This window comes from Danio rerio, chromosome 8, assembly GCF_049306965.1.
Source record: "Danio rerio strain Tuebingen ecotype United States chromosome 8, GRCz12tu, whole genome shotgun sequence".
In the NCBI taxonomy this organism is placed as follows: Eukaryota; Metazoa; Chordata; class Actinopteri; order Cypriniformes; family Danionidae; genus Danio; species Danio rerio.
Window position 1 is genome coordinate 34,176,433 of NC_133183.1, and position 19,440 is coordinate 34,195,872.

Genomic DNA, 19,440 nt, shown 5'->3' on the forward strand with positions numbered 1-19,440 from the left:
ATGTGCATCCCTCTGGGCATGCAACCGTTTGGGTGGTACACTTCTTTGGGGTCTCTTCACACCGTAACTAACTAGGATGTGGGAAAAATAGTGAAGGCCTGTTTCCCGGATCGTTTCAAAAGTGCGAGGGCTCTGAATCGGGTTCAGGCGCGGTTCAGTTGGCCGGCCCTGGCCCAGTTGGAAGAGGTGTGTCAGAGCGCGGTTTACTTGGGCTTTGGTACAGTACACTTGTAATGTTAGTGTAAAGCATGCCTGAGTCTGAAACCGAAGACGTGACCTTTAAGGGACTATTTGATATGGAATTATTTAATCATTCTTACTGTTCAATGAATATAAGCTATTGTAGTTTATTAAAGATGCAAACCCCTCACTGCATGACAGCTGCACCTTTAGGAAACCTTCTAATATCTGCAGCACGAGGACTTTATGATTGTTTATGAGCAGCAAAAGTGTATATATTTGTAAATATTTGACTGCGTGTTACTGCATATCGAACGACTAAAACGTTATAACGATATAAAAAAAATCTTCACTGTGCTGAGCGAGAGCGCTTCTTAAACTAAACAGCGCATCATAAAAATAAAATGTCCACGGTCCAAGAATTTTCTGCTGGCATCATTGAAATCAACGGTTGGCATTGACATGAGTGGCCAAAGGTTTGGCTATAACAGTCGGCCATGTACTGTATATTGTACCTATGGAGCTCCTGACGTTTTGGTTAAAAGAGGATAGTTGAGGTGCACATTTAATTCTGCTGTGAGTTCTGCAGTGACTCTGCTTGAGAATATTGTTTTAGTGCATTCTATGGCACCTTTTATATTTAAGTACACAGTAAAAATCTAATATTCTTTATTAAAAAAACACACTCCACCAACAAGAGAGGGACTTTCACTACGGTTTTCTAATAGAGTGCAAAGTTCTTATGAACATTCCATGCATAAAGTCAATTAAACAACATTATGTGGTTAATCTTCACACAAAAACTGCTATTTTGAACAAGTCCTTCCTCTGTATGCAGGTAAATTCACATGTGAGCATTCTAAAGCACTCATCTGTCAGTCTGACATTGCGTGGGTACAGAGTTGCTACTTAACTAGCTAAACTTTAGAAACACTGCTATTGTTACTTTTTTATTTTAGGTTTTAGCATTGACTTGGTAGAAAAGAACTGGTACTTTCGACATCTCTACCCGTGGGTATTGAGATTTTCAGTGTGAAAAAAACCTTTTAGCCTGGAAATAGCTTGCACTCACAAACCCTTTCTGCAAGGGAACAATCACAATCTTAAGAGAAATTCTCGGTCTGACTGACTGTTAAAATCTCAACTACACTCCCGGGGTGCTGAACATTAGACCGCACATATTATCTGAACCAGTTACTGCCGATAAATGGGAGGATATTCATTAGATTAAACCCCTACTACAGCTGTTCTTTATGCTTCCTGTGACATAGTAAAAGCACTTTATGAAGGGCGCTCTCTCCATTTCACATGTCTTTAAGTCATATGTCTGAATATGGAATGGTTGAGGCAAATTAAAATTTTGCTATAATTAAGTACCTCATTACATCATTTTAAATGCATACTGTATGACTTTTTTCCCTGGAAGTGAAGTTCAGATGAATGTAACAGTAATTTTCCTTAATATACATTTGGCAAATAATCATACATTATGCAAAAATAAAAAAAAATAACTGAATTACTGTAGTCTAGGTTATGTGTGTTAATATGATGATGTTTAGTGGTTGTATGAATGACACGGAACGCCTTCTTTCTCTACATTGTTATGCATCTCTCTTTCAGTATTAATCTTAAAGAGCCCATATTATACATGAAATAAGGTCATATCTTGGTTGTAAGGGTCTCCAACAACAGTCTAATATGCATGCAAGGTCAAAAAACACTTTCATGGTCTTATAATCTGCATTTATTTTTATCTAATTATCCCAGCGACTCCTGTATGAATCGTCCAGTGATTCATTTGTTCCCAAACCCCTCCTTAGCGCGGAGCTAATCTGCGCTGATTGGACCGATGACAGTCTGTCGCGATTGGTCGACTGCCTTCAGTCAGAGAGGGAAATGGCCAATAGCTAATCAGCAATTTAAAAAGTAATCACAGTTCATACACGCTCGATAGTGTAGGCGTGGACTTTAGCTGCCACACTATGGCGAGTGGATAGTGCCACGGATAACCGAACGAAGGAGACAGTCGTGTACTCGCCATACCACACACACACAAAAACACACACACACCTCCGGATGACAACGCTCCCGCTTCAGCCCGCACCCGCCAGGTTTTAGCCTGAGAACCCGCTCCGTTTTCTGCCCGCCGCGCCCGGTCCCGCTAGAGCGGAGAACACAACCAAATATCACCCAGTATACAGTCCAGACAGCCAAGCTGTCAGTATAAAAACACACACACAGCACAAAGTACACAAAGCTCGTTCGTTCGTTCGCTCTCTCTCTCGCTCTCTCTCTCTCTCTCTCTCTCTCTCTCTCTCTCCCCGCGCCAGATTTCTGCGGCGCGGGAATACATTTCCGAATAAATCGCGGGAGCAGAACTCTAGCACGGAGCTCCATAAACAAACAGCACGCGTCGCGTTTTTAACGTGACTTTGCACGCGATAAGATAATATATCCAGTTAACCTGATACAGTACACGCGGTTACAAGTAACAAATCACAACTAAATACATTTGCAAGCTAGAGTAAACGAGGCAACAACTTTAACCGCACGTACTTACACTTGAGAAATGTAGGAAGAAACCCATCCTGACGTCCATCAGTTACTCTTTACTGATCCTTCCTTTAACAAACTCAGATGAAGTATTCTTTGTAGCATGTAGCTTCCAGAAGTTTCCAACTGCTTGGTTATAATGCTGATGTTTCATCTTTGGGTAGAGACTCAATATAATATCCATCTGCAGTGTGACTTCAATCGACCGGCATGTTTGTGTGCGTGTGTTTGTGGGTGTGCGTGTGTTTGTGGGTGTGTGTGTGTGTGTGTCTGGGTTACTGCGTCAGAGGGCGGGGCCTCAGGTTTGAAATCTCCCGGGTTTGCGCGTGCACGTGAAAAACTTTGTTTCGTTCGTACGTCATGGCGAAACACCTAATGAGTCGGTATCAAGGCGACTCGTTTGAAGCACTATGATTCGACTCTTTTATAGATGAATCAACAGTTTTAAACACTGTATTCTTACAGATTTAAGCCTTAGCTGGATACTTCACTTCACTTAGAGCTGTGTTACACACTACATGGAGGGGAATTTTCAAAAACCCATAATATGGGCTCTTTAAGTTCAATCTTAAGTTGTTTGTGATGAGCTTAATTATCTCATGACCACATGATTTTAATTGTGTATTGTCACACTCTGTCTTGATGGTCCGTTTGTTGAATTAAAGTTACATTGCATCCACATGCTAACTGATTCTCATTAGATTAGATTATAAAGAAAGACTGTTAGTTTGGGTTAGGGTTAGAGATTAAGTAATTTGACATGTACTTGCAAAGTTTCTTTTAGTCAATAAATGTCTGTTTAGCAGCAGTATCAACATTAATCTAAGTAGCAAAGGTACAATGTGTAGATGTTAGTACTTCAAAACAGTCATGTTTTAATGCCGTATGAAATAACCCAATTTAGTAGTCCATAAGTAGTACCATAAATTTAGAAAAATCCCTTTAAAGGCCTCTATCATGTTTTAATGATACAATTCTTAATACATATATAAATTTTATTTTAACAGTGAAAGTTGACCAGAATCTGTCAAGCATATGCGCACGTCTGAGGTCCAGGCAGTCAGCGGGTGCTTTGAGCACAAAACCCCAGAGAGCAGCGCACGTCGGACATTAATGAAGGAAATACAGCTGGATCGCGTCTCACTATAGTTGTTAAACATGATGTTAATTAATCTTCTATATCTAACGACTCTTCTGTGTTTTGAATCTATCAGGTAACGTGTCACCGCGTAAGTACACTGCTTCAATCTTTCGCTTTCATGCCTGTACTTAGTAATTTTAGTGAAAACCTTAGATACTGTTGGTTTGTTCCAAGTTTGTCGACGCCATTACAACGACAAAGATCACTCTGTCTATTCATGCCAGAGTCCTGCCAGAAAAAGTGATTGACAGGTGGTAATTTGTGTGTAAATTATCTTTATTAATTTATGATTTGGTTATGGGTAAAACAAAGACCATGTGGGTCAGTTAGTTGAAACGGTAGGCTGCAAATAATTAATTCGTTTTGAATTAATTAATTATATTTATAAATAATTAATTCACCGCTGCCTACAAAGATGATGTCATCATCCATCACGATGTTTTACATTAGACATTCTATGATGCCAAACTGGTCGACATCAGCAAGCCCTTATGGGAGGTAGGGTATTCTCCTACCGTTCACCTAAATTGTAATTGTGATTGACACACCAGTTAGCTGGACTGTTTTAACTTCTTAAACTCACCTTTTTAGAATTGCTTAAACCTTATAAGACTTTCTTATTTAACTGTATATTTTTGTATCTCATGTTTTATTGTGTATTGACGCTCTTGTTAGTGCTTTGAGTCTGAGAAAAGCGCATTATAAATACAATGTATTATTATAATTATTATTATTATCATTAACGAACCTAGTGTCTGGAAAATAAAGTTTAATAAAAGTGCAGTTAGAAACATCTCTTTTTTTAAGTTTTATGGATGAACCACATTTACAAGACACAAAAGTAAACGATGACAAAATAGTCACTTCTGGATAAACTATTCCCTGAAAAATAAAAATAAAAACGTTGTATGGTCTTGACCTTCCAGAATACTTTCCATAACATCTTAGCCGGACAAATACCCTGTGTTTGGTCTTTTCCATCAAAGCCTTCAATAAAACCCCCTAATGTCTAATACAAATTGGTTCCTTAGTCACTCATAGATCTAAGAAAACACAAGATCCCTCGACTGTCCACTTAGAAGCCAGTGGCGATTCTTGTTCCTCCTCCAGGACCTGCTCACATGTAGCTTTGAATGAGGAGCCAGATAAGGAAGGTCAGTGCTAAATCTCAAAAACATTGCTCGGTGAAATGAGCCAGTCGATAGCGTTTCTGGAGCAGCAATCACATCTCTGCTTTGGTGAAATAGAGGAAGATGATGAGGTACTGTAGCTGCTAAGGGAGAAGGGCACAACCGATATGACTTAATAACAAGAAATTGGTCAGGAATGAAAGGCGGGTGGTATGAAATTACGATTGTGATATGACGTGTGCCTCGCTATCACCCATCTGCACCCTGCTGCTGAGGAATTGAGTGTTTCCTTAATCCAAAACGAGGGGCTCATATTAAATTTCATCTAATTTTTTCCATTAGTCATAAAATTTGAATTCTCAGCACTGCATATCTCTCAACATTCAAAACTGATGACTTAAAAAGTTTTAAATAAGTCTAAATGTGTCATGCTAAGCATATATTAGAATATCGGAAAAGCAAATTACCGTTACCCTCAAGATATTCTGCAAGTCAGACACAAACAAACCTGGCGAGCACGGAAGCTAGGTAAATATCTACTCAGCTATATATTTAATAAAGTTTACTGCCTTAATATTACTTTTATGTAGTATAATACAGGGTAGGGGGCAATCTTATCTCAACCCACTCAATATTAGAGGTGCAAGAGCTGTGCTAGTGACCTATCAAACACGGTTCATATTAAAGATTTCTTATCGCTTGGCTTGGACCTGAAAAAAAAAAAAAAAGGCTTGTGTAATATACAATGAGACAAAAACTAGCACTTCAGGTCAATTAATGTTGCCAAACTAACATTAATAAGGTAGGTGTAAAATCATCATAAAGAGATCAAATCCTATTTTTCTGTATTAAAGTGTTCGTTTGGTTTTATAAATCAAACATGATCATAAATAACCCTCCAAGGACCCAAAAAAACTGACTTTACAAAATTTGAATCATTGTAATATTTTCTTTGAATGAGAGAACAGAATAATTTTTGAACATAATTGTGAAGTAAATATTCTACAAGACTACAAGACTGGTTACTCCAAAGTCTTATTCAGGCCCATTTTGTGTAGTTTTTTAATCTTATTTCAGCTACATTTTTATTTATTATTATTATTATTTACATTTTTTTCTCTGAAACTTACTAACCACACACAATATTTTTTCTAAAACAAATGTAAGCATGTACATCCAACTTTCTTACATATTATGGTATTGTAATAATATTTTATCGCACATATTGTTTTGTATGTGCTGACTACATAAAATACATGTTGGTCAATACTATGTAAGAAGTAGCTGAAATAAGCACAAAGTAGAGCTGCACAATTAATCGAAAAAAGATTGCGATCTCGATTCGACCCCCTAGACGATATTAATACAGCATTTCTACGAATCTGTCAATCATATTTTCAAGTTCAGGAGAGAAGTAAAGGCGGTTGCACGAGTCTTTTTTATTGTTTCACACACGTTGCTCAGTGACATGGACACCTCCAAATGATGTTGAATGAGTCACATACTGTATTTATAAGGTATAATTCACCTAAAAATTTCATTTTTGTCGTCATTTAATGATGTTTTCGCAGCCGGGAAATCTCATGTGACGTGAGCTGCTGACCGTGAGCTGTAATCACAGAGAGGGAGGAAGCACGCCCTACTTAATGATAGACGCGCGTGCGCCTACTTTAGTGAACAGAACCTGCAAATGTTGTGAGTAACAGGTAATACAGTTGTAAATAATATTCAGTTTGTGGCACAGAGTGATTGTTTGGGAGCCGCGCGCGAAGTATGAACAAGCACTTAGCAGTCAAAATGAAGCCGAAAGTGTGCACATCATTTAAATGATCATCGCATTTTAGAGTTACGACAAGCATTTGATATGTGTTTTCTTTCATAGCGAAGTTGTGCATGAAAATAAATATAACTACTCTAGCCTATATTGTTGAATATAATCTAATAATGACAAATGTCTGATTTTACCAGCATAAAACTGTCTAATAATGTTGTCAATGACAGACTGCAATTTTAAACATAATTCAACATCAGAATAATTATCAGTTTAATAGAATTATTTATAGAAACCAGTGGACCTAAACATAATATTGATGTTTTGCCATATGTTTGTTTTTACCATACCTTTATTTTACATCTACTGAATCGTGAGAAAATTGTGATCTTTACTTTAAGCAAAAAAAAAAAAATAATTGCAATTCTCATTTTAGCCAGAATTGTGCAGCTCTAGCACAAAGGATGTCAAAACATCTTGGGGACTCCAAAATCACCTCAGACCCCAAAGGGTTTGTTGTTTAGACTTTTAGAGATTAATAATTTTTCACTGCAAATATTCATTCATTCATTCATTTTGTTATTTATTTATTAATTTATTTATTTGCCTTAATACTTTCACATTTATTAAGTATTAAGATTTAACAGACATGATAAGAAAGTTGAATTTGGATAAAACTAAGATGGAAATGATAGGTGTCTGTGATTTATTCAAATTTCTAATAATTAGGACATTAACAAAACATACAAACAAAAAAAAAAAAAGATAAAAACAACAACGTGTTTATGCTAAGCTTCAATTATGGAAAAAAAAGCATCATGTTTGTTTTTCTTAATTTTACAATAGAACAATGTTTAGTTTTTACACATAAAATAAAACCCTTTACATTTACGAGAATTGACAGATTTACTGTAGGCCTTTTTAGATATTTTAGATCGTTTCAAATTGAAGCTTATATATTCTTTACAATGAATAAACATTGTGTGCTATGATATGATAAGATATGATATTTTACAGTTATAGTACAGATTTATGTACTTATATTTCAGCATTTATGTTCTTTTACACAACTCAAAGCATTACTTCGTAGTTTTACATATTTACTAGTAACTACTACACCATACTAATAAAAAGAGGTGAATAAAATAAATAAAAAATAAAGAGAATTAAGTAAACCCACCTAACTTAAGATAATATATATATATATATATATATATATATATATATATATATATATATATATATATATATATATATATATATATATATATATATATATATACAGTATATATATATATATATATATATATATATATATATATATATATATATATATATATATATATATATATATATATATATATATACTTTTGAAACAAATCTTTGTGCTTAACAAACAAAATTAAATTAAATATGTAGGCTAATGGATGTCTTCAGAGGAGTGTACTGTTTCCTTACTTTATGAAAGAAAGTAAAGAAGAAAAAGATAAGGAAAAGAGGAAGTAAAGGGGCCAAATGGAGGAATTTTTTTTTAACAACCCTGTTGGACCATGCGCTGGACACAGACTGTACGATTCAGTCCTTAAAATGCCCTTAATGCTTTTGCTTCATGCACTTCACAGACTTCACGCCTAGATTGTTAAAACAGAGCCCTACATGACAATATTACTCTTTTTTTTTTTCTTAATTGCAATTATTCGAATTGATTAATTTGTGTGAATATTGAGTGGTTTCTATTTTAAAATACAATATTCACCACAGCTAACTAGAACTAATCAAAGACTTTCTATGATCAGTTCAACTGCAGCTAAATTAATTTACTTAATTGACTCAATTTACTTAATCATAATCATGGTTAATCTACTGTGAAGGTTTGAGAAGAAAAAAAAGCTCATTTCTATCACAGATGAGTCATGATGACTCAAGATATGACCTGTTTTAATAGGATCAAATTAAAACAAACAAAGCTATTTTCAAATAAAAAGGCATTAATTAATTAAAAGATCATTATCAGCTAACGAGGCTATATTAGAAAGTAAGTAAAGGAGATACCAGATACCACAAATATCATGAAAGATCAAAAAGCAGAAAGCATTTGAATCTCTTTAACTACAAAAAAAAGTCTAACAATAAAAACACCTGAAATCAACACTGAATTTACCACCATCTAAATCACTTGGCGCTCTTTATGAATATGTATTCCAATTGTAATCAAGCAGGCAGCGATGCTCTAAACTGTCTAAATGTTCTGGCAAACTACAACATCATTATTCAAAATGCAGCTGCTTGAAAACACTCGGTGAAACTGAAGACCCAATCTGCATATCCCTCCCCCATTTTTGGCTTGGCTGTGCGTACAGAGATCATTACATCATTATTATCATCATCTGTTTATTCCGCGCTCTCCAAATGACTGAAGCAGAGATGAACCTGTACCGTTTCATTGCTGCAATCGCAGTGGTTATACTTCGTTAAGGGGTGAAATTATATGTGACGTATCGCGCCTCAGAGAACAAACATTCTGCGCCTTGGGGATTGCTGTGAGTCCACAGGTGTTTATTCAGAGAGAGTCAGAACACAGCAAATAGAATAGTAATGGCTGGATCAGAAAATGCCATTCAGAGCACCCTGAATGCTTGTGAAAATTAATATGCTGGGCCTCGTTTCATGCAAGCCTCTCGGCGCGACTAAATATCCTTTCAGAGGCAGCTTTTATAATTTTCTCTGTTCTGGTCGAGTCATACAAGTCCAAAGAGATGAAGAAGAGGCAAAAAAATGCATCTGAATAAGGATGATTGCTGACTGGCTGAGCACAATCCCCCTTTAAAATAAATTTGTTTATTGCAATATTTTAATATAACACTCTTTAAAATGATAATTTACGGCAAACCAGAGGGAAAACTCTTAGGAATAGTAGCATATTTACAAAAGATAGTACTGTATATAGATAGAGATAGATACTGTAGATGAATGGACACTGTAGATAGATACTGCAGATAGGCAGACAGATAAACAGACGGACGGATGGATGGAAATGGATAGTTAGATAGGACAGAGAGAGACAGACAGACAGACAGACAGACAGACAAACAGACAGACAGACAGACAGACAGACAGACAGACAAACAGACAGACAGACAGACAGACAGACAGACAGACAGACAGATATAGATTGAGAGAGCAAGTACACACACAGAATTCTAAATTGTTATAAATGAATCAAAAAATATTGATTGTTTAATATATTTTTCATTATAATTGTTATAATTAGAAATGTTTTATTCTAAAATGTTGATTCATAAAAATTGTGTTGATTATTATGTGTATTATTTTAATCTTTAATTTTTATATTTAATTTTTCAATCGATAGACTTATTCTCAGAATTACATTAGAGTAATCAACATGTTGATTTGGTGCTCAAAACATATCTTATGCATATTTGTTTAAAACAATTACTAATAAATATAATAATATTATTATTCTTTTTTAAATAAGTAGGTTAAAAAAAAAAAAACACTCATCTGCTGGTCATGTATTTCTTGTGTAAGACCATGTTGTGTTGTGCCGCGCAGTACTGCAGTAGCGTGTGACAACACTTTAATTCACTTGAGCGTTCTCAGTAGCCACATCTGTATTAAAGTTTTATATGACAGTCAATAATAAGTTGTTCTCATCTATTAGGAAGTGCCTGCCTGCTTTCTCTTCCATCTCTTTTGCTCTTTTTGACCCCTAACATTACCTAATATACTGCAGATGTCGCATCAAAGATTCAAATGTCAGTTAAAGTTACCGCTCGGTAGTGTCACATGACTCGCATCACATTATTGTTGCTTTGAGGCTCTATGGGATTCAAATTACTGGTCAGTTATTTCAAAATGACATTTTATTACAAAATAATCACAAAAAGAAATTAAATTAATTAATGAAAAGGACAAATTCTACAGTATTTGGTCAGGGGTGGGGGTGGGGTGTCGTTTGAACCACCCGAACCCTCCCTGAATACAGGCATGCTTAAAGCCTAACTCGTCGTAAACACAAATAGAATTAAGATGTTGAGCATTTCTATTTTAGTCGCAATGCTGAAGTGCAGTACAGACATGTAACTGCCATTAATCAGGCTATTATCGTCGTGTAGGACTTTGTCACATTTTGCGACAGGATGAGCCATACACACACTTGACACTGTTCTCTGCACCTAACAAGTCAGTAAAGACATATTAATAATGCTCTTGACTTACTTGCATAAATGAAAGTATGAGAATTCTTATTAAACAGTACTGAATTGATGTCTTGATAAATAAATGAGTTAATATGTATGAAGTTTGTTTTATCTAATAAAGATAGAAAGTTGATTAATTTACGCATAATACAAGCAAGGTGTTGTATTGCTTTAAGTTGAAAAAATGATAATCGGCCCTCCATTGGACTTTGGTTGAAAAACCTTTTAACATGTTTGGCTCTTGAAAAGCTCACATATATAATAAGAAAAAAATCCTTTGAATTATGTGATATCTGAGAGGTGTTTTTGAACTTTGTAAAACATGGAGACATTGAAGAAGCTTTGGAAGTCTGAAATTGTGGAATGTGAATTGGTGTTTGATTAGAATTCTTTTTTCTTTTTTAACTAATTAATTTATTTTAATATTATTTTTATTTTTAATTATTTTTTTAATAAGGATTATTATTTAAAAAGAATTCCCTAAGCCAGTCTGGGGTATGTTTTGGGTATTGGGGTTTGAATTATTGTAAAATCTTGAAAAAACTCAATAAAGGCATGTTATACAAAAATACAAGTCATTCGCATTCATTGTTTTCATAATTAATTTGTTAATTAATATAAATTGTTATAAAAAATAAAATAAACCCAAATATTTTTTAAACAACTGTCGAGCTCAACCTTAAAAAATGAAATGGAGAAGTTTATTTCTGGCTTGGATTTGAGCAGAAGGCGAGCTGTAGCAATAATAGAGAAAACAACATTGCACTCATGCGCTTCAGAGACCGAGGCTCAGCGATATCGCTCATGTATCCGGGCTGTCTCTACAAGCGTGATAATGCATGACTATCCCGCCCCCCCCAGACTCGGTCTTAAGCCGCACGGGGAGCCTCTCCTGTATATCACAGCAAATCCCTGAAATCTGCAAAAGGAAAAACAAGGCCATGATGGAGCTGTCATTGTTGCCAGTTAATCACTGCTTTGGGTGGGAGGGAGACTGACAAGGAAGGGCTCTGGTATTGATGCTATTATTGATCTCATGGAACAATGACCTGTAAGATCAATCTCAATGAAATAAGGTGACAACAGACCTGCTGCGGCACAGCAATCTATCACACAGTCCCTATTCCATGATGCGAGATTTCAAGACTGGCGCATACACAGATGCATACAAGCTTACAGAATACGAAAGATTGGATAATTCCAAAGTATGTGATCTTTCATGGACCACTGGATGCCCTTCAGGAAACGCAGAGCAAACATGAGCTTGCATGCAGAAACATGCTCAAGTGTTTTCCAGCAGGCAGATTGAATATTTATACTGTAATGAGAAATGTGAAGTAGCAGCATTCACAGGACTCATCATATTACTGAGAGTTTGCATGTGGTATAAAAACAATATGGTGTTTAAAGGAAGTAGCTCACTTCCGAAATGATTGGTCACCACCGACTTCCATAGTATTTTTCGCCTACTATGGAAGTATAAAGAAACAATTGATCAGATACAAACAGTTCTCAAAATATATTTATTTTTAAATATCTCTTTGTGTTCAACAGAAGAAAAAACTGAAGCAGGTTTGTAAAAAAGTGGATGATGAGTACATAATGACAGTATTTTTTATCTGAAAGTAAATTATTTTAAAATGTTTGTTGGTTAGTTTGTTTTAATTATTCGTTCTTGGATAATTCATTTGTTTGTTCCCTCATCAGTCACAATCTACACAACAAAACCGAAAAACTACCATTTTGTGTAAACAATTATTTAAAAAAAAAATAGATAAAAGACTATTTAAAGGGATAGTTCACTAAAAAAACTATCATCATGTCATCCAAACCAGTTTAAGCATCTTTATTCTAATGAACACAAAGGGATATATTTTGAAGACAGCTGAAAACCTGTAACCATTGACTTCCATAGTATTATTTTTTCCAACTATGGAAATTTCAAAATATATATTTTCAAAATATATTATTTTGTGTTCAATAGAAGAAAGAAACTTTTTAGAACCACTTAAAGATTAGTAAATGTTCATTTTTGCAAGAACCATTCATTTAAGGATCAGACTGCAGCACCAATTACTGATTGATCGTTTCAAATCTTTCAAAGCGTCGACTTCTTAATCTGTTGGCTGATTAATTGGTCCATTTTTAAATAAACTGAAACAGGCTAATTTCAAGAGTCAAAGTGTCTATTGAAATATGTACAATAAGGAGCAGGTTCTCTATACAGTGAAATTCTTACAGCTGCCTAAACTAAATGACAATAAGTTTTAATATATATTAGAATGTATAAAATACTTATTCAACAAAATAGGTACGTGAAAATGTAAACATAATAAGGGTGTAACGATACACGTATTCTTGTTGAACCGTTCGGTACGAGACTTTCGGTTCGGTACGCATTACAAACCGAACAATTCGATTCTGACTACTATCTAAAAAGAAAAAAGAGATTAGGTACAAAATATAATGTTTTCAGTGCATTAACCCTCAACATGGCATCCTAAATGACGTGGCAAACAACATGCTGCCTTCCGCTGTCATGTTAAACGGTAGACGATCGCTTTTGAACTCAGAATATCACTTTATCAAAGCATGCACTCATTAGCAATTATGCTGCCTTCTGTGTCTGTGAACGTCTGTAACGTAATGGCTAGTTACGTTAATGTAATCCCAGACATCCCAAGTCTACCGGAAGTTTCGCAGGTCTCCCGCAAATGCATAGAGACACCGGGATGTGGGATATCGCGTGTCTCCCCCCCGGTCCTTACATACGTTGCCCACCCCTCTTCACTGCATCTCTCCCAGCTCTTCATGTACACTTGGCACAACTCACCCCCGCCGCTCAGGTATATCGCACGCACACGCCTCCACCGCTCTTCAGATACGCCGCGCGCACATGTCCCTACCGCTCTTCAGACACGTAGCCCACCATCACTGCCACCAAAAGAGTGGTGGAACAAAACAATGACATCTCCTTTGACAGCAAGCTATTTTAGCGGTAATATTAAGCATATTAACTCATTTACACTGGCATCACGGAATCGGTAACTGAAACAGCATTCAGAAAGGCAATTCCTACAGATTCAAACAGGGCAAAACAAATCATTTCTAGCTGTGCATATGAGAGACCTTAATCAGTAGAGAAAATGTCGGGTTTTAAGGAAATGTTAAATGTAATAGAGCTCTGATACATTATTCCTTCATACGGCCATTTCAGTCAGATAATTCCTGCTTTCAGATTCACTAAAATGGCAGGTGACAGTTAAATCAAGCAGATCTGTGCTGTCTGAAGAAAAGGTAGACACTCATCTTTCTGAAAATAAAAAAATACTTTAAAAATGATTGAAACTGAGTTCCATATAAAAACTAAATTGTTCTTTTCTTCTTATTTGTTTAACTACTACAATATTATATTTATTTTTTATAGGAAGCTTTTTCGTTTTGAGTATAAAGAAGGATTTGTCTTGTTTGCTTCTAAGCAGAAACCCCGGAAGTATAGCTCTATCACAATTTAAAGCGAATGAAAAAACAAAAAAAAAAAAAACAAAAAAAAAAAACATACTTTTATGATGTTAGGTTTAATACATAAAAAAGTAAATCAGAGAAATCCTGGCTTCCTGTATCGAAAACATACCGAACCGTGACACCACTGTGTAATATCGAACCGAACCATGATTTTTGTGAACCTTTACACCCCTAAAACATAAGTATAAACAAATAATTATAATAGTAAAATAAAAGAATGTTTCTAAAAATATATCCATTCTTGCTGCAAGTTAGATAAATTAGGCACAGGCACATTTGCGAGCATCTGCAGTAAATGTGCAATGTGAAGCTGTGCAGCTAGCAGGTTGCCACTCCACCAGAATACCACTGTAATGTCCTCTCACTGCCTGGCTATTATTTAAGAATATTGATTTTTTATCATTTCTTCTTAAGAGGTCATAAAACAGCCCTCTTTCAGTTCTAGTCTACCTCATTTTTTATTTATTTTTTAAATGCTACATGATGTGGAGCGCTGCCAGCAGAGGGAGGAGTGGGCGTGGCTAGCAAAGCAGGGGGAAAAGATGGGAGTAAACAATTGTCAGTTGGCTCACAAAATCAGAAACAAAACATGAGGAGACACATGATTTTATAGTTGAAAAAGTTAAAATGCAGTAAGTTATCTAATGCCCTGTTACATACATGATAGACTGTTTGTATTTTCACATAATATATACGCATATTTGTACGCATTTATATAACCATAATTTGTTATATCATTATAAAGATAATCATTTTTAAATGAGGCGGACTACTCTATTAAATCCCCGGGTCTGAATGCAGACACAGAATAGAAGTGCAGCAGGTCTTCCCATTTTAGCCATTAGCCCAGTAATCTGGAGATTTTAAACATAGGCGAACACGACAGCACAGATATAGGCAATGTGTCTGAATGGTAACAAACTCAACTAATAAAAGACAAAAGTAAACCATTCTCCAATTCTCGTACAGCTCACCAAACAAAAGTGCTTGCTATTCACAAGAAGCTTTGCTGCATCGGCCCTGACAGTATCGCAATGAAAGCCATGCAATGAACCCCGTGGATCATGGAAACAAACACATACCACCTTTAAATACGGCTAAATACTGCGTAAATAAATGCTGTGCGCAGCTACAGTCTCACAGCTTGGCAGGTCTGTTATCTGAAACACATGCTGTCATGAATAATAATGAGAAGCAGGGTCTTCTCATAGGATGAGAAAACTCAGCTATGAATAATGAAAAACCGACCATCGTCACTGGACAGGCAGATAGAGCTGATTTCACTGATTTTGATGCCGCCCCAATAATGACTTTAAACCCAGAAGATGAAATTAGCTGACAAAAGCTCAAAATTATTCAGTTTTATCTACAATTAAAGCTAAAGGTGCTAGCGTTGTCTTAAATGATGTAAAACACACACAATGCTGCTAAAATAATAATATTAAAAAAGTACTCCACGGTGTCTTGCACCTTTAGTCTAGTCTTGTATATTTCATAGGCTACATATGATGCAGACTTTGGCGTAATTATAAACATCTGTAGGGGGAGATTGTGAGTAACTTTGCCTTCAGTCAGCAATAGTTTAGGTTACAGTAAGTCATGTGCAAAAAAAATGGTAATAAATCCAGAAGTTAAATAATTATAGTAGCACTGTACAAATAAGCTGTGATGTTATCAGTTTCTGGACCAGAGAATCCCTCTTCCTCCAAGGCATGCAAGCTATTTTTCCATATTATGTCTATTTACTGTTAATTTTATTAGATGGAGCGAAAAAAAAATGGCCAAAATAATCTGCATTATATATTAACCATCAGCTGCCCTGAATCCCTGAATCAGTTGACCTCTATTTATAATTAGAGTTTATTAAATTTATTTGTGACACTATTCTTAAAACCACTAGATTTTACCTGTTTGTTAGGAAAAAGCTTTCTTTCATTTAAAATATAACTATAGCATGATCACCTGTTATTTTATATACCGTAACTTATTAAGTATAGGTCAAAATAAGTATGTCTGTTTTTCCATAAATAATGCTGGACATTATTTCGCCCATATTCCTTAGGTGATGTATTTATGGTGTAACGAGAAATGTAAAGTAATGTCAATCATGATTTTATTTCCTGAGTGTCTGCATGAGGTACAAAAACAATACACTGATCTGGTATTTAAAGTGGCCTGGGGTCAGCAACCTTCTTGACATGAATTTTAAACAGGTCTTATTAATCACTGAGCCATATCGCAGAAAAATAAATAAAATAAAATAAATGATGTGATGTCTGCAGTGCAGGACGCTTGAGATCTTTTTCTAAGAAAAATATCATGAAAATAACCTGTTTATTTTGCTCTGTTAATGCTGTTTACTGCATTATTTGTGCTGGTGTCTGAGTTTGTGTTGTGGAGGACAGAAATCACAAACGATGTATCCCTTTCATTAATGATGTGATTTGGAGCATCCTGAATCTTAAGAGACTCAAGCTAAATCAAATAAAACATAGCTGTGACAATCCATTTGATACAATCCATTATATATTGTTAATAGTGTCATTTGCACAACAGGTTAATTTCTATTGACCAACACAGTGCAAAATATGTAAAGACAAATATTTTGCATCACCTGTCAACATTCAGTGAAGAATGATAATGTGGTACCAACAAAAAGGAGCTATTTGGAGAATCATTAGTGATTTTATTCAAACTTTCTACAGTAAACATGTAAAATGTAAAACTTCCATATGCAAAACATTAATGAATGGCTGGATTTTTATATTGGCAATCTGTAAGCAGCTTGTAACACAACTTTTAAAACTAGACCTTCCCTAACTTTCAAGGTTGTCTATGAAAGCCCGCAGACGGATTATTTATTTGAAGGACTACAAGGGTTTTTAAATTCTACATACACTGTAGAGCACCCTTAGTACATAAATAGTTCAGTTATCGGAAAAACCACAACACAGATGGATTGATAGTGTTTTTCAAGCAAAAAAACAATCATTTGTTTTCTAAAAACAGAAACCTAATTCTTCCATTACACTATTTTTTAACCCTTTCCAAGCAAACCTTCCATAAGCTCTAACAAATAAAATAGAAACAAATACAAACAAAAACAAATTAATAAATGTTCTCTTTGAACCCCTTGGGGAGGATCAACCCATGACAGTTTTTTTATACATAATAGTTAGATTTATTTAAAAAAAAATTTCTTTCTAATTTTTATAAAAACTTAAGGTTTTCATTTATGTTTTATTAAATCTTGGCTATGTTATAAGGAAATATTAGCAGTTTGCATATACTTATAGCAAAGATTTTAGAATGACCAAACGTTCTATTGCAACAGCAGCGCCCAGTAACAGCCCCGGATTCCGCCATTTTGGAGTGAAAGTGATCGGACGTCCATTGTATCTCATTACTGTCGCGATGGCAAGCAACTGCTTTGTTTTTTATTTATTTATTTAAAAAGTGCATTAAAGCTGAGATACAACCTGAAAGATGACAATACAACACGAACTATCACAATCGTCAGCACTTTTAATAGTTTATTTAACAGACTTTTAATAAGCTGTTGTTCTATTGGAGTTTTCGTTCCAAAATGGCCGCCGCACTCTCTAGTGGCTGTTTCCCAAATCACACCAGAGTGTCGCCTCTTGGTCATTCTAAGCTCTTTGCTTATAGTAAAAGCAGGTTTGAACTTCCAGACCTGTTGCTATGACAACAACTCTCAATAAATTTTGAAAAACGATACAATCCTAAATCATGTCAAATAGTCAAAAAAACAAATCTAGCTAAATGAGTAATCCTTGTATGGAGAACAAACACCAGGCCAGTTTCATTAGTTTGCTTATTTTTAATGCTTTGGTTAAACTACTATTTAAACTACCACATTTGCATAAGTTGCAGACACTTGTCTCAAATGTCAAAATTTTGAGCAATTGAAAGATGCAACGGCAGGCACGGGACAACGGTGCCATTGTGCTCACCACACACCAGCTATTACTGGAGTGGAGAGACAGTGACAGAGCCAATTCAGTGGATGGGGATGATTGGGAGGCCATGATCGTAAGGGCCGATTGGGGACTTTAGCCAGGACACCGGGGTTACACCCCTACGAGAAGTGCAATGAGATTTTTAATGACCACAGAGAGTCAGAACCTCGGTTTAATGTCTTATCTAAAAGACTGATTTGTAAACATGTTTAAAAAACAGATTAGCCAGATATCAGTTATCAAGATTAAAAGAAACAGGATCATCCAAATCATCTTATAATTAAGTAAGGTACAAAAAAACAGACCCTTGGACAAAATTGAAGGGTATATATCCACAGGGGTACTATATCTTTTTTTTTTCTTTTCACAAAAAAATTCATATTTGATATGATTTCAAATCATAACTAAGCAAAACATTTTGTAGGGCCTGAGTGATGCAGACACCAATAATCACAATCACTTTGATCAAGAACCACTTGAATCAAATAACCTAAAATCAGAGTCAGCAGAGAGAAGTGCAATTCTATAAAATCCAGAGAAGGAAACAGATGTTCTGAGGATCTAAAAACTCTTACCAAACATTAAAATGCACTAGACCATCCCTAAAATGATGATAAAGGACTTTCAATAAAATGTCATTACACTACATAACCCTTGTACCATACCTAAAACTTATAGTATATAAGTTAAACAGTGCTATAACACAATCAATTATTTATAGGTTTGTCTCTAAAATAGATTATTTTAAAATACAATTAAAGTTAATTTATAGTCCCTTTGAGCTGAAATAACTGCTGACCACCTACAGAAACCGAACTTACAGGTGCTTGACATGTATGCAAATAAACCAGAACTAATGTTAAAATCCTACAACTGCTGCTATTTCTGTTGATTAGCTTATGTGTTGTTGAATATTAATCACCTTTCCTGAATTGACTAA

General features: G+C 35.2%; 1 protein-coding gene across 2 annotated transcripts in view; it reads right to left on the minus strand.

Moving 5' to 3' along the window:
* Window positions 1–19,440, minus strand: part of ipo11 (importin 11) — a 327,032-nt gene that overhangs the window by 54,951 nt on the left and 252,641 nt on the right. The window lies entirely within an intron of this gene.